We start from the raw sequence: 18,683 nt of genomic DNA, 5'->3' as shown, positions 1-18,683 counted from the left end.
GAGTGCACGCGCATGGGTGCGCGCGCACACACACCACCACCACCACCACCACCAATAACAACAACCAGAGAGAAGAGATTACTTGTGAGGAACAATAATTGTGCTACCAACTTCTCAACATCAACAATGGCCAGAAGACAATGGAAAACTATCTTTAAATACTTAGGGGAAATAACTGGCAAGCTAATGTTTTATACCCACTAAAACAATTAGGGTGACATAAAATGTTAGCCAAATGGGAACTGAGAGACGTTTGTGATGAATGAAAAGATCTTCACCATATGATGTTCTGCTATCAGAAAGTAGGTCTGAGACGCAAGGTGAAATATAAGTAAACAAAACGGGAAATATGTGGAAAATGAAAGCAAAGGTTAACCGTATAGAACATTAAAAATAAATGCCCGGTTTGTGGAATTGAAAAAAGAAACACGATGCAGCTCAACCCCTGGGTAACAAGCGCGTGTGTCACAACAGCGACTTTACAGAAAGCATTCCCAAGGTCCTTGCATTATTTGAGAAGAGATACAGACACCAACTAACTTTAAATCTTCTGCAGTCTGCATGCATCAAAAGAATAGAAACAGAGTGTGTAAGCTGCAAAGCAGTGAAAAAAAAAAACAGTGAAGGAAAGAAAGGGGGAAAAAATCTTTTAATCAGTTTAAAAGAATGAACAGCCTGGCTGGCTGAGTCAGTTGGTGGAACGTGTGACTCTTGATCCTGGGGCTGTGGGTTCGAGCCCCCTGTTGGGTGGAGAGATTGCTTAAAAATAAAATATATTTTTTTTAATTAAAGAATGAACAAAGATTCAGAAAAAGAAGAGAAAGCACAAAATAAGATGGTAGAAAGACATCCACATATATCCAAAACTGTAACCAATGTAAACCCAGCTCTGGACTGGTTAGAGGAGACGTGAAGACAGAGATATAGGACAGGAGTCCAGGCTGTTCAGACCGAAACCACAGACACGGAAGGGAAAAAAGTGGCAGAGAACCACGGCCAAGGCACGCAAGTGTTGGCAGGAGAGGAGGGAATGGCAGAAAGCAGTAGCATCAGAGAGGTAAGAAAGAGGAGGGCCCTGGGGCGCCTGGGTGGCTCAGTCGGTGGAGGGTTGGACTTTGGCTCAGGTCATGATCTCATAGTTCGTGGGCTTGGATCCCCGTGTTGGGCTCTGTGTGACAGCTCAGGGCCTGGAGCTGCTTCAGATTCTGTGTCTCCCTCTCTCTCTGCCCCTCCCCTGCTCACGCTCTCTCTCTCTTGCTCAGAAATAAAAACAAACATTAAAAAAAAGAAAGAAAGAGCAGGGCCCCCAGGGACGAGCCAGTATCTGCCATGGAGAAGTCAAGCAGGGAGGCCACAAAAGGGGCTGCCAGGCATGATCAGGGGCTGGGGCTTCTGCCCGAGCAGGTGGGAGTGGGGGGTGGAAATACTCTGCTGTTTTGGATCTGGAGAGGAGAGAGAGAGGAAGAAGGGAAGAGAGGCTCAACTCTTCTCTGTGAAGTTTTGGGTGGAGTGAGACGGGCGGTGGGCTGGGGAGAAGGCCAAAGAAGAGGGAGGCAGGCGTGTCTGTATCTGTAGGCGGGGAGCTGGGGCACAGGTGGATGTGGGGTGCTCAGGCCTGCGGGGGCAGCCAGGGCAGGACACAGGGATGGGGTTGGTCGTAGATGTGTTGCCTCAGTGGGTAGGCACAGGCTTCCCAGCTTGGGGCACGGGTGTTCGGGGAAGGGAGTGCCATGGGGAGACGGGAAGAGTTCAGAATTTCAGGGGTGACCTGCTTCCGGGTAATGGCAAGTCTACCTCGAACTTGTGGTCTGTGGCTAGTGAATGGAGCCCTGATGGGAGAGGAGGCATGTAAACTCGGGGGCCCCACCATCGAACATCGCAAGGTGGGGCTGACTTACCAGCACCACCAGCCTCCAAAGGGAACCCGATGCTTTTCGAGAGGCCGGCGTGGATGTGGTCCTTTTGAGGACACTCTGATACGGTGCATAAAACAACCTTGGGGCGCCTGGGTGGCTTAGTCGGTTAAGCGTCTGACTTTCGCTTAGGTCATGATCTCGCGGTTCGTGGGTTCGAGCCCCGCGTCGGGCTCTGTGCTGACTGCCAGCTCAGAGACTGGAGCCTGTTTCAGTCTGTGACTCCCTCTCTCTCTGACCCTCCCCTGCTCACGCTGTCTCTAAATAAAACATTAAAAAAAAAAACAAAAAAAAAACCACTGACGTTTGGCTCCTGTTTTTCACCGGACACGTGCAGGATAGCCTTCCCCATCCGGAAGCCCATTCCAGGCTGCCCCACTGGGAATGGGATGGGGTCACGGACGGCACTCAGGCATGACCCAGGAGACAAAGCACACTCAACCAAGAGTCATCACAGAAGTTATAGTTTCCCCTGTCAACCTGGAGGGTGGACACCCCCACTTTCTGTGGTGATCCTTCCTACCTGATTTTGATCCCCTATTTATGACACACTGGGGGTATAGAAGGAAGAAAGGGAAGGTGGGCGGGCTACGATGTGATTCCCTATTCTCAGCTTCTGACTTTACTGAAAATCCTCACATTTCCAACACCTCAGTGCTCCCAAAATATACACAATAGAGCACATATATTTAATATCAGAGACGCCTTTATGGGGCGGTTACAGAAGACAGAATTAAACCCCCCCAGAGGTCAACCCACTTCTAATAGTCCTTTACTCCATTGATAGATATATAAATCATAAACATAATACACACTGATAAAAATTCGAATAGCACAGAAATGAATTAAAGAGAAAATAAAAGGCCTCTGCACTTAGGGGAAAGGTGCTAGGGATGGGGGAAGGATCAGCTCTGTGAGCTACACACGTTAATAGTAAGAACCAGTAATAAGAACCAGTAATAAGAACCAGTCATTTTACCTTTTGAAGCTGCTGATTCGACATACATTTTTGGTCCTGCTTTGGCTTCTAATATCCTTTAATCCCCCTTTCAAAATCTACCCCATCTCCTGCTACCACCTCACCCCTGATTCAACAGTGTACATCTTCAAGCACCTTCTGGACGACTCTAGAATCTTTAATTTAGCTTGCAGCACTGTGGTTGTCTTTTCCTAATTCTTTTTTTTTTTTTTTCAAGCAAACAAAATGAGTTAGGCCCAACAGTGACACAGGCTCTCGGGGCTGGCCTGGCAACCTGGTGCAATTTGTAACACGTTGCCTTGGGAAAATCCTTTCTGTTTTATGCATGAGCAATTGGGAGGCGTGCTTTTTTTTTTTTTTTTTTTTTTGAGAGAAAGAGATAGAGAGAGTGGGGGAGGAGCAGAGAGAGGGGTGAGAGAGAGGCTCCCAAAAAGGCTCCACGCTGTCAGCACAGAGCCCGACGCAGGGCTCAAACTCATGAACCATGAGCTCATGACCCGAGTTGAAACCAGGAGTCACAGACGCTCAACTGACTGAGCCACCCAGGCGCCCCTGAGAGATGCTTACTTATAACCTAGGGACCTCCTTAATCTCAATTTCCATTCTCCCAAAAGTGCTTTCCTTTGTCCCCCCTGCCCTGTTATGAAGTTATGCTTCGTGAGCTGGGACTCTGGGGCCTGGTTCTGACATGGGACCTCCAGGTCGTTCATCCTAAATGAGCAGATATGCAGAAAGTGCTTAGGAGGGTGCCTGGCCCATAGTAAGTGCCGTGTAGGAAAAGAGTTGGGTGCGATTAGCTAAGAAAGGCATTTTTCCCCTTGTTTGGGGATGTCTCAGATCCCTCTGAGGCTGGCCAAAGCTCGGAAATTTTCCAGAGCGAAGCGCGCCCACATCCACATGACGCTCTGCACAGCTGCACGTGCAACTGAACCTCCCCCCCCCCCCCCCGCAAGGCTCCAGGACCACTGGCCTTGGCCCTCTGGACGCCTCCACGCTGGTGTGAGGATCCCAGGCGTGAGACTCTGTGGCAATTCTCAAAGTATCATGTTCACATGCAAGGAACTATTGAGCAACTCCCTCGTTTCAGGTTCCGCTTTTGGCAGACATGGTATACCTTTCTTCCCCAAAGCCCTTCTGACCCTTGCCAGTTTTTCTCTCGATTCAGGCCCAATCCTCCCCGGGGTCACCTTAAGCCAATCTCTCTGCGTGCAACAACGCTCCGCGCGCTCTTTGCGAGTTATTCTGATCCTTCCCCAAAGCTCTGCTGGTCGGGGCCGCCCTGCAGCATTTATTGAAGTCAGGACCACCGCGCGATCTAGTGCCTGCTCCCCCCCCCAAGTCCCCCAGGGCACCGCAGAGGTAGATACTGTGGACACCCAGGCCCTCACTCTTAATAAGCTTGGAAACAGCACACACCAGCAAAAGCCAGAGATGACAGAAGCCAGAAGGAACTTTGCGAGATGATCTAATTCCCTCATTAACCAGAGAGAAGTGACTTTCCCGTGGTCATCCGACTCAGTCGCAGCCAAGCTGAGAATCCCCTCGCCCGTTCAGAACTTTGATTCCTTTGGCATTTCTCAGACTTTACCAGGCAGGTGAGTCGTGTGAGAATGCAGACTCAGCTCGTCTGCTGAGGGGAGATTATGCATTTCTAACCAGCTCCTGGGGGGCACGGACCACTTTGAGTAGCAAGGGTTGACATCAAGGTGGAGGGACTATCCCGCCCTGGCTAAAGCCTCTTCACCCACCCTTTTCCTGTGCCTGTTTAAATGCCCTTTCTTCAGGGAAGACTCCCTTCCCTCGCCCTCCCTGATTATCAGCTCCCGTGGCCTCTGTACTTTTCCCTTTGAAGCGTTTATAACAACTGTAATTAAAGAGTATTTGTGTAATTATTAGTTCAGTGTCTGTCTCCCAGGGAGACTACAAGCTTCATGAGGTCGGGCCCGGCACAGAGGCCGGTAAATCGCACTGTCAGTAAGAGGGCAGCTGCTGTGGTCGGGAAGGGAAGGTTTACCCGTGTGGAAAACACCTTCTGGAGCCCTCAAGGTCAACGGTGACACTTAAACTTAAAATTCCCACCAGCTTCAAATACATGCCCAGCTAAAACTTAAGTTGAAAAGCATGCTTTAAAAAAGAAAGGAAGAAAGGAAGAAAGGAAGGAAGGAAGGAAGGAAGGAAGGAAGGAAGGAAGGAAGGAAGGAAGGAAGGAAGAAAGAAAGAAAGAAAGAAAGAAAGAAAGAAAGAAAGAAAGGGTCTCCTAAATCTTGATCAAGTGCGAAACAGTCCCGGTCTGGGACTCGGGGACCGAGGGGGCCTCCCGAAGAAGCTTTCCCTTCGAGTCTGCGTCGGGTGAGTGGCCTCCGAGCGCCGTGCGGGTCCTGGCAAAGGAAGCAGCGGGCAGGCTCCATGACCAGCCTCACTCCACTGCAGACCGACGGGTTCTTTTCCAGTGTTTTTTTCCTGGCGCCATCCTGTTGAGGAACCCCAAGGCTCTGAAGGCTCAGCTCCTTGGTGTGGGCAGAGATACCGGACCTCTCGGTCACTGTAGGGAGGCAAAGTCTGAAGGCAGTCAGCCTGGCTTCAGGTTATCAGCTCTGCGCCCTGGCACAAGTTACTCGGCTCCTCTGGGCTCTAGTTTCCCCATCTGCCAAACGGGAATAACGATTTAGTACCAGCGCCTGCAAGGACCAAGGCACATGATATACACAAAGCGTTTCGACAAGCCTGGCCCAAGATACAGGATTATTATTATGCTCCCTCTATCCGGTCCAGTTCAAGATGTCTCTATTGTTTTGCACAATCTCCACCCAGTGGCTCCACCTAGTCAGGAGGGACTCTTCCCAGCTGCTCCTGCCTTACCTGTCTGGGGCTTGTTTGAAGCCATGACTCACTGCAAAATTCTGCAGGTCCCATCAATCACCTCCCTGTCCCCACCTCTGTGTGTCACTCGTGGCTTCCTACTGGGAGGGAGGTCTTTTTCCTAATGCCCAGTCCACTTAGTCACCGAGTATTATTGAGGGCCCACCACGTGCCAGGCCCCATTCTGAGCACGGGGGCTTAGCAACGCACGCAGACTCCCGAGCTGACATTCTAGTAAGAGAGCTAACCTGCAGACAGACCTCAGCTCAGGTCTCTGGCTCTCCCTTACACCCCCATTCTCCTCCGCAGACCAATCCCAAATAAATCACACACGAGAACAGAGCGCGAAGAAAGCCATTCTAGATCAAAAGGTGCCGAGTGTGACTTGGGAACATCCCGATAACTGAACTGCGTGCCTCGCTGAACTGGGAGACTTTGTCCCTGGTGTCCCCTAGCAGTCACACTGGCCCGGCAAAGCCTCCGGAATAGTATGCGTGTAACAGACCCGGACGAGAAGGTGCTCTGCTTCCCTGTCTCATGCAGGTAGCAGACGCCCATGGTTTCCTGTTCCCAGAGCCACACTCTGGACAGAGCCTGATTCAGGATCCCCAGCAAGAACAGTGGCCGCGGCCTTGTGCACTGGAAATGCACTGGAAATGGACTCTGAAAGCTCATGTTGACGTACCGGCCTTGCCACTTAGGGCGTAGCCCCAGGCATGGAGCTTCTCTCGTGCCTCAGTTTCTTTTAGACAATCTACGGGGTCTTCCAGCTTTGGAGTCTAAGGGTTGAGACCAACTATCATTAACACGAGACTCACTGGATTCAGAGATTCCTTAACTCGGCCACGTGGGCCCCTGCCCTGGGACCCCGTGGCTGAGCCAGCCCGATGAGGAGCCTGTGGGGAGCATCCTCTGGGATACACGGGACTCCTCCCTTGTTTACGTCCTCCCTTCTACCTTCAGACTCCAGCAAACTCGGATAGAAATATCTCCGGGCCGCGAGGCAAACCTAAAATAGAAGTCGTGCAAAATCTCTGGTGGTCCCATTAGTCTCCCTTCCGACCACTCGAAAACCATTCCAGACCCTGTCTGCTTCCTGGTCCTAAGCAGCGGGCCTAAAATAAGTCTCCCTGGTAGGAAACGCCTGGTCGCAACGGAGGTGACCCGAGTACAGAACAAATGGCCCGCTGGCCACACACCACGGGACCAGGACTCACCTAGGAATCTGCCCGGAGAAGAGTGAGCATCTGCTCTCACTTCAACTCACTGCATCTCCCTCCACGGGCACGCAGGCAACCAGGCGAGCCTGGAGGAAAGAAAACGTGACCCAAATGTCCAACGCCCCCCGCCCCCACTCGAAAGAAAGCTGCTCTGTCCCACGGCCCTCATGTGAGAAAGCCACGTCCTGCAGCTTTCTGGAGCCCTAATGCAGTTCGAGTTATGGATGACCAGTTAAGGGTTCAAGCAGGTGCTTGGTACAGGGTGACATGTGGCCCACGAGCCAGTTGACAAAACCACCAAGAAAGTTCTAGAAAACAATATTCACTTAAACAAGAAAGGTACAGTCATACCAGGTCTCCAAAACCAAAACCAGACAGGCCCACGGCTTGAGCACAAACACTAAAAAATACATGTTCTGATGCCTAATGGCAATTAGGGCTGGTTTTCTTCCCTTCTCCCACAAGACCCGGCAGTTCCCTTCAAGGCCCCGGATGAGAGGGCGACAGGGATGCAGGCCCCGGGGTCCTCCGCTGGGCAGAAATGAACTTTGATTGTTTTTGCTTCCACGTGTACAAAGGCAGGACTCACAGAGGCGCTTCAAAGTTGGCTGGGTGACCCCCAAGGGTGCAAAGTCCTACTCTGCACACCTGTGGGGGAATTTTTGAGAATCTCCCGGGCACCCACAGGAGATCCGGCTACTGTCCCCTCCGGGTCGACCCCGGCTAGGAGTTTCCACTTTGCCCAGAAATAAAGGCGCTTGGCCCGCAGCGGGAAGGTGGGCCACCAGGATGGTCATTCACCGGGCCGCTCCGACGGGGGACGTCGGGCACCTCGCAGCGGCCCCGTGAAAACGCACCCAGGCCCCGGCTCTGCCTTCGCCCCCAACCGACGCAGGGCTTAGAGCTACATGAAGGACCGTTTCGGGTTAGTTAAAACCCACGCAAGCACCTCCCTGGCCTCTTAAATCTTCCCAAACTACGGCTCAGACTGGAGGGAAGCAGTTGCTGCGACCATAAAAGTCATCTTCAAAGGCAAGTTGGAAAAAAAAAAAAAACACCCGCTACGCACTAGTTAGCAAGTCCGCAGTTAGGGGGGCGGCGGCACCAGGGCCGGGTCTGCGGGCTCTGCGCGCCGGCAGGGGCTGCCCCGTCGGTACCCGGGTCCCCGCGCCCGCTCGGCAGCCCCGGGGCCCTCGCCTGACGCCGGCGATCACATCCCACAGCTCCATCCAATTAGGAAAATGACCGCGAGGAGACGGGGAGACCGGGCGACGAGGAAAGGGGACCGAGACGAGGGAGGCTAGGGACAGGCCGTGGGGACCCCGCCAGCCGGCGAGCACCTTCAACAGGTCCCCCGGCCCGGGCGCCCCGACGCCGGCCGGGCGGGGGTCCCGCAGCGCCCGGCGTGCGGCCGCCGGCTGCCCTCGGGTGGGGGGCACCCCAGCACCCCCGCCTCCAGTCTGCGGCGGCGCGCTCAGCCCTCCCCCGCCATCACCCCTCAATCCGGGACGGCGGGGACGCGCAGTAACCGCCCCTCCCCACCCCCCGCACCGGAGAATAAAGTTTGTGGGCAGCCACAGGGGCGGGGCGGCGCGGCGAGGGGGTGAAACTTTGAGTCCCGGGCCGGGTGCGGGGGGAGCGCGCGGGGCGCCGGGACACCCACGTGCGGGCCCGGGAGCCGCCGCCGCCGCCGCCGCCGCCCCGGCCTCCTGCTCCGCCGCCGCCACCGCGGCGCTTTCCTTTCATTTCTGCTTCTCTCTCTCTCCCTCTCTCTCTCATTCGCGCGCTCTCCTCGCTCTCGCCCTCTTTCGCTCGCTCCCTCCCTCCCCTCCCCCTTCCTCCCCCCCACCCCCAGACGCCATCTCTCCCTCTTTCCCCGGCTCTCCCTCTCTCCCTCCAGCTCCCCGGCATGAGGGAATGTGGAAGTGAAAGGAAAAGACGACATGTTTGCAGCGCGGCACGGGCCTGCGCGCCGCCGTCCCCGGGGAGAGGCGGGGGGCGGGTCGGCCGCCGCCGCCGCCGCGACCCACCCCCGCGCCCCCCGCGCCCCCGCCGCCCGGGGCCGCGGGGCCGGGGGCCCGGGGGCCCGCGCGGGACACTCACCCTGGTCCGGGCGCGGCTCCTGCGCTGGGGGCCCTCGGCGGGCCGGGGCCGGGGCCGGGGCCGGGGCGGGGGGCTCCTGGCTGCCCACCGCCCGGGCTGCTGCTGCGCGCCCGCCGCCCGCCTCCACGCGCGCCCGCCGCCTGCTCCCGCCGCCCTCCCTCCGGCTCCTCTCTTTCTCTCTCCCTCTCTCGCTCTCTCTCTCCCCCCCTCCTCTCTCGCTCTCTCTCCCTCCTGCTCGCTCTCTCTCGCTCGCTCGCTCTCCCTCCCTGGAAGAAGGGAATGAGGCAGGGCTGACGTGAAGGGATGCAAAACAGCTCCTCCTAACCCAGCTCGCAGAGGAAGAGAGACAGAAAAGCAGCCTTTTATCTCTCTTTTGTTTTCTCACTTCCTTCCCCCCCCCCAGCACCCCCCTCCTGTCAGCCCAAGTTTTCTTTTCTCTTTCTACCGGAGAGAGGATTTTTCTCCCTTTCTTTCTCTTTCTTTCGGTTCAACTCTCCCACTCAAATGGAAAGCCTGGAGGGTTTTCTTTCTTTTTTTTTCTTCCCTCTTTTCTTCCTTCTTCCTCCTTTCTTATTTCTCTAAAAGGGTTTTGTTTGCTGTGGGAGTTTCGTTTGAAAACCAAGTCACGCCTTTTTTCCTCTTTTTCTTTCTCTCTCTCTCTCTCTTTTTTTTTCTCCTCTCAGCAGAAAAGGGGAACAAAGATTAACTGAAGCGGGGGAGAGGGGGAGCGTCAGAACCTCGCATGGAAATGGGGGGCCCGGCCCTGCCCCGCACAAAGGGGGCCCGGGGGCCGCGCGCCCCCTCCCCCCTGGGAAGCCCGGGGCGCCCTCCGCAGGGGAGGGTCGGCGGGGGCGGGGGCCGCGGCGGCGGCTGGGTGCCGGCTCCTGCCGAAGTGCGGGCGGGGGCCGCCGAGCCCGCCCCTCCCCAGCCAGGGGTGGAAGGCTGGGTGTGTGCTTTACTTATATATTTTTAAAGTAGGCAGATGGGCTTGGAACAAACATCCCCGCAGAGCACTGAACTGTAAAAGAGCCTTTAAACAGCTGTTTGCAGAGCCCTGGACGGCCAGACTCGAGGGAGCGGCGCGGGCTGCGAGCGCCAGGGCCGGGGTGTAGGAAGGGGCTCCGCGGAGGCGCTGGGATCGCTCCCCCCCCCCATCTCCGCCCCCGAGGGCTCTCGGTTCCCGGGGCCTGGGCCGCGCCCCCCACCCCCACCCCGGGAGCGAGGCTTGTGCGGGGGGATGGGGGGGGCGCCGAGGCGTGGCCGATCGCGGCGCGGGGGGTCAGGCCCCAGGCGGCTCCCCGCGGGGCCGCCGGCTCTGGCACCGCCTGGCCCCCCCCCGGCCCCCCCACTCCGCCCCTAGACCTCGCTCCCCGGGCAGGCCGGACCTCAGGCTTCCAGCCTCCCGAACGGCCGCCACTCGGAGCCGCTTGTCGACTCCGACGCTGGGCCGGTCTGGAGTCCTCGGACTGAGCCGGGCAGAGCCTCCAGGAAGGGTCAATTATTCATGGGGCGCCCGGGCGTGCTCCCAAGACCTGCTCTGCCCTCCGCTTCTCCGGGGGAGTGGGGAGAAGGCAAGGGAAAAGTTCCCTGAGCAAAGTTGGCCACGTTTCTCACGTTCCCAAGTAAGTGCTGAGCACCTGCTGGATGCCTGACCCGTGGACGGGGGCTGCTGCCAAGGGGCTGGGGAGAAACGTGAGGGCTTCGTGGGCCCCGAGAGTTTCCGCAGGAAACAATGCCCGAGCGGGCTGCAGCCCGGGACCGGGTCATCGAGAGGAAGGAAAGCCTGAATCCTCACCCCTCCCTCTTCTCTTCCTTCCCCTTCTCTTCCTTCCTCCCGGCTGCTTCTCCTTGGCTCCACCCCTTCTCCTCATCAATTCCTCCCACACTTCCCTGCTTTCCCTGGCTTTTCACTGGAGGGTCCCTTCTCCCAGCGAGGAGCAGATGCTGAGCCGCATTGTCTCCCCCAGTGACTGCAGCCTCCAGGGACGGGACCTGCCACTCTTCACCCCTCCCCCCAGCCCAGAGGCCTGGGCCTTTAGAGCCTGGAGCCCCAAGGCTACTGCCCCTCGCCCCACCCTAAACCAGCTCCTGGTGTTGTGAGCGGTGACTCCAGTCACTCAGAACGTGGCTTGTTTCTGATTCCGGGTGAGAAGACAGTAGTCGGAGACAGCTTTAGCAAGGAGGACACCATGGTTTTCTCATCAGGGCACTGAGCCCTGGATGACCCCAGAGCATTGGCCTACTGTGCCCTCTAAGTGGGATAGACCGGAAGCCACATTGCTGTCATTTTATATACTCCCACTCAGCGCACCTAAGCTGTGTTCTCCAAACAAAGCAAAATGCAGCTCTGATAATCAAACATTCATTTAAGAAACGCTTTCTCCGTGCCCGCCCCTGTGCTGCATGTTGGGGACCCGGCCGTCAGCACAGGGGGCCTAGGCTGTGTAGACCCGCAGGGGAGGGGAAGAATGCCCAGAAGACGGGCAACTGCAATGCCACGTGACACATGGCAGAACGAACCAAGGAGGCACCAAAGTTCTTGGGCTGGGGTGGTCAGGGATGGCTTCCTGCAGGAGGTGACATCAAAAAGCAGGCCTGTGCCAGGCAAATGCATGGGAAGGTACAGCCTGTCCAAAGGCCCCAGCGCTCAAGAGCACATTCTCACAGATTCTTGGAATCGCCACAAGTATTTGCTGCGGAGTACGGTGGGGGAGTGGGGAGCGGGGACGGTCAGGGCACAAGAGTCAGGGAGGGGCGGGTGGGGACTGTGTCTGGGCCAGAGTCAGGGAGCGGGACCCTATCAGCGAGATGTTCCAATTGTAGCTTCTCCCACTTAACTAACTTCAAGAACTTGGGCGAACAACAGCCTCAGTGAGTGACTTAGACTCGGTTTCCTCACTTGCGAAACCTATGCGGTGCAGAGATAGGGTCTTGTGCTTTAAGGGCCCAGGCGCATTTGCTGCATGTCCCTGGGCAAGTCGATGTAAGTTTTCTCATCTGTAAAATGGGGATGAAAACACCTGACTCACAGGGTTGTTGTGAGGCTTCACTGAGTCCGCGCCTAACACAGCGTCTGGTCCATCAGCGCCAATACATGGTAACTTTTATTCGTTGTTGTTATAAATCAGGGAGTGACTGCCAGGGAGGTGCCCTTACAACCTGGAAATGACATTACGTTCTGGGCTGGAACCCAAATGACTCACCGTGTCAGAAACGTGATGAGCTCTCTGTGGAGGAAACGTTCCCTCCGAGATGTCCTGTGTCCCCGTGGGCTGACTGGGATCGGGGAACACCCACCGACTGGTCAGGATGGCCAGGACAACCCTGGAAATGTGAAGAGCGCAGTTACAGGGGCCTGGCCTGCTCAGCGGAGCTGCGGCCTGCCTGGGGGGCGAACAGGAATCAGAAGAGAGGAGGCCTCAGAACGCCCAGGAGGGCCCCTCCGAGCGGGCACCTGGCTGTGTTTGCTCAGTGGAGAGAAGTAGACACAAGTTCAGGATGAGGTGGGGAGAGGGAGAGAAAGAGATTATGGACTCCTCCAGAGCCCGAATCAAATCTCTTAAAACCTCTCAGGCCTTTGCTTGGGTTCCTCATTCCCCAGGTAACCTGCAGATGAACTTGGCACCGGGAAAATGCCCCCTGGTTGGAGGCAGGCGCCGACGTTCGGTTCCTGCACTGTAAACATTTTATACTTCTATTATTTCTTGGTGACCCAAGTTCATTGTGAAAGATTCTGCAAATCAGCTAAGCCAAACTGAAAGAGAACCCCCTGTAGAAACATTATATTTTGGTGCATATCCCTGGATATTTTACACCCACACGGCCTCTTGTAAATGCACATCATAACAAAATTCCAAAGTCGATCTTGTTCAATAGGTGAATGATTACATATGTAAACATGTTATTTTTCCAAAATTAACAAACATGGCCTAACCCTATACCTACCGAATAACAACCACTTCTACCCAGTGATGGGCCACAAATATCTCTCCCTGTCTAGAAACACACGGTCACTCCTAATGAATGATGGGATTCCATACACACACACACACACACACACACACACACACACACATACATACACACACACGTATGCATGTAGCTTAATTTGTTTAAACAAATTGTTGCATTGTAGGATGTTTCCAGTTTTCCACTTTTATGGACCTGCTATGATAAACAAATTTCTGCAGTCGCCTTTATGCCAGGTGAGTGTCGTATTCTGGTCACCCTTTTGCATATGAGGAGACTGATGTACAGAAATGTAAAAAAAAAAAAAAAAAAAAAAGCCAACCAACTTCTCAAGGCCACAGCTAGGGAGTCACTGAATCAGACTTTGTAGCGAGTTTCTAGTCGGGATTTCCTTTTCAGCATGTCTGTTTTCTCCTTTTCTTCTTCTTTCTTTAAAGTTTATTTTGAAAGGCAGGGGAGGGGCAGAGAGAGAGGGAGAGGGAGAATCTCAAGCAGGCACCGCACTGCCAGCGAAGAGCCCGATGTGGGGCTCGAACCCACGAACTGTATCATGACCTGAGCTGAAATCAGTGAGACACTTAACCAACTGAGCCACCCAGGTGCCCCTGTGTTCTCCCTTTCTGTAGAGCTGCCTTAGAGCCTTCCTCTCCACGCACCTCCCTGACACCTTTTTCTCTCACAGAGTGCCCGTGAGAACCGGTCAGGGCAGGTGACCCACTTCCTTCTCTGACACCTTTTTAATTTCATTAGCGTCCACATCTGGAGGTCTTTGGGAGGCATAAAAGCAGGTAATATGTGAAATGGGACCCGCGATACTGTATTTCGTAAGTTGTAAAGCCTACATGAATGTCAGGAGCTCCCGGCAAGGGCCTAGATACAGTCAGACACCACCACTGTTCGGCCAAGTCTCCTCTTCTTCCCCAACCAAGGAAGCCGCCAGATTCCCACGAGAGAGGAAGAAATCAGCTGTTGTGATGCAGCCTCAGTAAACGGAGGCCTCTCCTGGGCACGCCAAAGTTGCCCGCCTAGGGCTGAAATGGGAAGGAAGGTTTGTTGTTCTAAGGTTTACTAATCCTCATGATTTCCCTGAGGGAGGATGCGTTCATGCCACAGGCCTTCCAGAATGTTCATATCCATCTCTGAAAATCTGAGGAATCTTGTAAGCAAAGAAAAGGGATGAAGCACAGCTCTTCAGTGTCTCAGTTGATGTGTTCGCTGGAGTAACTGCTTGGAGATTAGCAGGTGAATATTAAAATCTGTTTCTTTCATTGACAGAACCAAACAGACGTTAAAAAAAATAGATCAGTCGCTTTGCAATATTTAATATCCGGATTTTTAGAATCAAACCTCCCAACTGGAATCCAGCCAACGGAAGGCATAGGACCCCAGAGTTGAATTGAAAGGGGCTGCGGGGGGCGCCTGGGTGGCTTAGTCGGTTAAATCTCAGGTCATGATCTCATGGTTCTTGAGTTTGAGCTCCACACCAGGCTCTGTAGCACAGAGCCTGCTTCATAGCCTGTCTCCCTCTCTCTCTGCCCCTCCCCCATTCACTCGTTCTCAAAAATAAAAACAAACATTAAAAAAAACTTTAAAATTTTGTTTTTAAACGTCTTATTTATTTCTGAGAGAGAGAGAGAGAGAGAGAGGCAGCGTGAGCAGGGGAGGGTCAGAGAGAGAGGGAAACACAGAATTGGAAGCAGGCTCCAGGCTCCGAGCTAACTGTCAGCACAGAGCCCGACGCAGAGCTCGAACCCAAGAATGGTGAGATCATGACCTGAGCCGAAGTCAGACACTTAGCTGACTGAGCCACCCAGGCGCCCCTAAAAAACTTTAAAAAATAAAAATAGGGGCTTTCATTCTAGAAATCTGAGTGAAATGGCGCCTGGGTGTCTTAGTCATGTTAAGCATCCGGCTCTTGATCTCCATTTAGGTCTCCATCTCAGGGCGATCTCAGCGTTGTGAGTTCAAGCCCCGAACTGGGCTCCATGCTGGGTGTGGAGCCTACTTAAGAAAAACAAAACAAAACAGGACACTAGCGTCTAGAAATCTGAGAGAAAGAATCAGCGGGGTGGGGGCGCCTGACTGGCTCAGTCACAAGCGCATGTAACTGGAGTTTGAGCCCCACATTGGGTGTAGAGATTACTTAAAAGTAAATAAATGAACTTAGAAAAAAAAAAGAATCAGTAAGGTAGACAAAAATGGATGTTAAGGATGTTTATCAAAGTATTATTTATGTTGGCAAAACTTACAAACAAAAATATAAGGAGAAGGAAGGAAATAACCTAAGTGTTCAACAGTGAGGAAATGTTTGAGGAGCCTATGGCATGCACATTTAATGTAGTACTTTTTAGCTATTAAAAACCATGTTTTTGAAGAATATTTAATAATGTGGGAATGTTTGTAATCTACTGAGCGAGAGACAAAATTGCATATGCATCAGAATTATATTTTTGTACAGTTTTGTAGATAGATACAGATTTATCCCAAAAAACACATGTAAAATACTGGGAAGGCAACCCAAACAAATTTAGAAAGTTATTTCTGTTTGTGGGAATTATAGGTGATTTTTTATTTTCTTCTTTGACTCTTAGTATACTTGCCGAATTTCTATACTGATAATATTTTTTTGATGTTTATTTTTTGAGAGAGAGGAAGACAGAGGATCAGAAGGGGGCTGTCAGGGCAGAGCGTGACAGGAGGCTCGAACTCACAAACTGAGATTGTGGAATCATGACCTGAGCCAAAGTCAAGGTTTAACGGACTGAGCCAGCCCGGCGCCCTGCTGACATCTATTTGGAGAACAAGATCCAGGCTTCTTCTCCCCTCCCCAGGGGACAGCGAAAAGAGCCAGGCCAGGCCTTCAGGGGGCTTCCAGTTCTCAGGAGCAACAGCCAAGCAAACAGGAAGTTAATTCTACAGGACGCAATTCTTTCTCCTCCCTTGGAAACGTTCGGAGACCTCGCTGTAAGAAGGAACCCGCGTTTTGGTTGCTGATTTGGGCTCCGGGTTGAATAGACTATCTATTGTGAAAGTGTATTGTGCAAAAGGAGAATGGGGCTTTTTATGAAGAGAGATAAAGAGGGTGCTGGGTGGTAACTGCTGGGCTCCGGGAGGAGGAGGCAAGCCTGGAAGTGGTGGGTGGACCATGGCCCTTTCAAATTGTCCTCCCCCGCCTACATGCGGGTGACAGCGTCCTGGGCCCGCTGTGTACATCAGCAGGGCCTCGGCCAATGTTTACTGCCCGTGAGAATAGATGGATGGATAAGCATGTAACATCAGGGATCTCGCTCATACATTTCCTTTAAGGCATTAATTAAACATGTTGTCTGGAAAAGAAAGGCTCCATTGTGAAACCATGATGATGAGCAAGATAGGCGAATTTATAGTCTTTACCAAGACAGCAAGGTGTGTGTGTGCACGCGCGCGTGCGTGCGTGTGTGTGTGCGTGCGCGTGTGCATATGCGCTTTCACATCAGGAAGGACCTGAGTTCAAGTCTGAATGCAGCAACAACTTGAGTCTGAGAAGCTCTTGCCTGTGGCAACTTGCCAGCTCTGCGACCTTGGCCAGACTCTGGCTCTGAAAGCTTCACTGCCTAGAAAATGGGCATAGGGCAACCTAGGTTCAAGGAGATCCCAGTGAGCTAATGCCTGCAAGATAATGCTGTGTAGACAGCAAAGCCCTCTGCAAATGGAAGGAGCCTTTAACAGGATGATTACCTAGAACGCCCCCAGGCATCGCCTGCTTGGCAGGGATGGGGGAGGGGTACCTCAGGGTGATGGCTATGCTGTGTCGAATCTCTAGGAATCTTCAGACGTGAATTCTCTTTTTGGTCTCTTTCGCTTCATCCACAAACATTTACTGAGAACCTACAATGTGCCGGCCACCCTCAAGGGTCTCCCAGGCAACCATGGGCGACGCGTGTAAGACTAGTAATGACTTACACGAGAACAGAAGAGCCCAGCTCTTAGCTTTGGGAAGACTTCTTAGAAGTGGTGACGTTTAAAACGGGTCTTGAAAGAAAAGCGGGAATCCGCTCGGCCAAACAAGGGAACAGTACTAGCAGGGAACAGACTTTAGGAAGTTACTTACCCTCCAGTTTCCTGCTCTGAAGCATCCGACCTCACTGCTGAAGGAGACAATGCGTGCAAAGGGCCTTTCGCAGAGCCTGGCCTCTAATTGCTACCAAAAAAAGCCAGTTCTTTGTCCCCTTGGCATCAAAATCACTTCCCCTTTGAAGCTTACTTCCTGTTCACATTTTGCTCTTTTTCCCCAATTCCTGGAGGTACTGACTGTTGGCTTGGGCTGTAAGCTACTCAGCCTATTTTCCAGGATCCACAAAATAGTTTTAAAAATGGAGTTTTCGGGGCCCCTGGGTGGCTCGGTTGGTTGAGCGTCTGACTCATGATTTCAGCTCAGGTCATGATGTCTCTCGGTGGGATGGAGCCCCAGATCTGCACTATCAGCACCGAGCCTGCTTGGGATTCTCTTTCTCTCTCTCTGCTCCTCCCCCACATTATGAACTCTCTCTCTCAAAATAAATAAATAAACTTTAAAAAATGGAATTCTGGAGGCACCAGGGTGGCTCAGTCGGCTAAATGTTCGACTTCAGCTCAGGTCATGATCTCACGGTTCGTGGGTTCGAACCCCGTGTTGGGTTCTGTGCTGACAGCTAGCTCAGAGCCTGGATCCTGTCTTCTGATTCTGTATGTCCCTCTCTCTCTGACCCTCCCCTGCCCACGCTGTCTCTATCTCTCTCTCAAAAATAAATAAGACATTAAAAAATTTTTTTTAAAAAAATGGAAATCCGTTTTCTTTTTTAAGAAATGGTTATTTAGGGGCACCTGGGTGGCTCAGTTGGTTAATTGCCCGACTTTGGCTCGGTTCGTGATCTTGTGGTTTGTGAGTTCTGGCCCCACGTTGGGCTCTGTGCTGACAGCTCAGAACCTGGAACCTGCTTAAGGTTCTGTGTCTCCATCTCTCTCTGCTCTTCTTCTACTTACTCTCTCTCTCAAAAATAAAAAAAAAAAAACATTAAAAAATTTTTAAATGTTTATTTATATTGAGAGATCACAAGGGGGGAGGGGCAGAGAGAGAGAGAGAGAGAATCTCAAGCAGGCTCCACAATGTCAGCACAGAGCTGATTATGGGGCTGTAACTCACGAACTTTGAGATCATGACCTGACCCAAAATCGAGTGAGATACTCAACTAACTGAGCCACCTAGGGCCATTCCCCCCAAAATGGAATTTTCAACCTTAAAGTAATTCCCAATAAATTTGATTTTTTTTTTAACTTAGAGAGAGAGAGAGAAAAAGCACAGCAGGGAGAGGGGCAGAGGGAGAGAGAGAGAGAATCCTAAGCAGGCTCTATGCTCAGCAAGGGGCCTGATGTGGGTCTCGATCCCATGACCCTGGGATCATGACCTGAGCTGAAATCCAGAGTCAGAAGCTCAACTGACTGAGCCTCCCAGGTGCCCCCTTCAGTAAATTTGACATAGAGACATCATATGGACCACAACCTATGTTTACAATATGCTAAAAGTAGAAATAAATGTTAATTGACTATTTAAAATTCTCCAAAATAGCTCTTAGATAAGGGAGAAAATGAAGAATAAAGTGTTTGGAAAATAACCTGAAGAAC

At 52.8% G+C, this 18,683-nt stretch overlaps 1 protein-coding gene across 1 annotated transcript in view; it reads right to left on the bottom strand.

The window, feature by feature from the left end:
• ZNF710 (zinc finger protein 710) overlaps window positions 1–9,199 on the bottom strand; it is a 73,365-nt gene extending 64,166 nt beyond the window's left edge. The window contains exon 1 of the mRNA XM_039217414.1: window positions 9,075–9,199. The gene's annotated coding sequence lies outside the window, so the exon portion shown is untranslated. The remainder of the gene's footprint in view (window positions 1–9,074) is intronic.
• Window positions 9,200–18,683: the final 9,484 nt, after the last annotated feature.

The sequence above is a fragment of the Hyaena hyaena genome, unplaced genomic scaffold (assembly GCF_003009895.1).
Source record: "Hyaena hyaena isolate Hyena2069 unplaced genomic scaffold, ASM300989v1 scaffold_13, whole genome shotgun sequence".
Taxonomy (NCBI): domain Eukaryota; kingdom Metazoa; phylum Chordata; class Mammalia; order Carnivora; family Hyaenidae; genus Hyaena; species Hyaena hyaena.
Note: the sequence above shows the minus strand (reverse complement) of the source record. Positions and strands in the feature narration are given on the sequence as shown.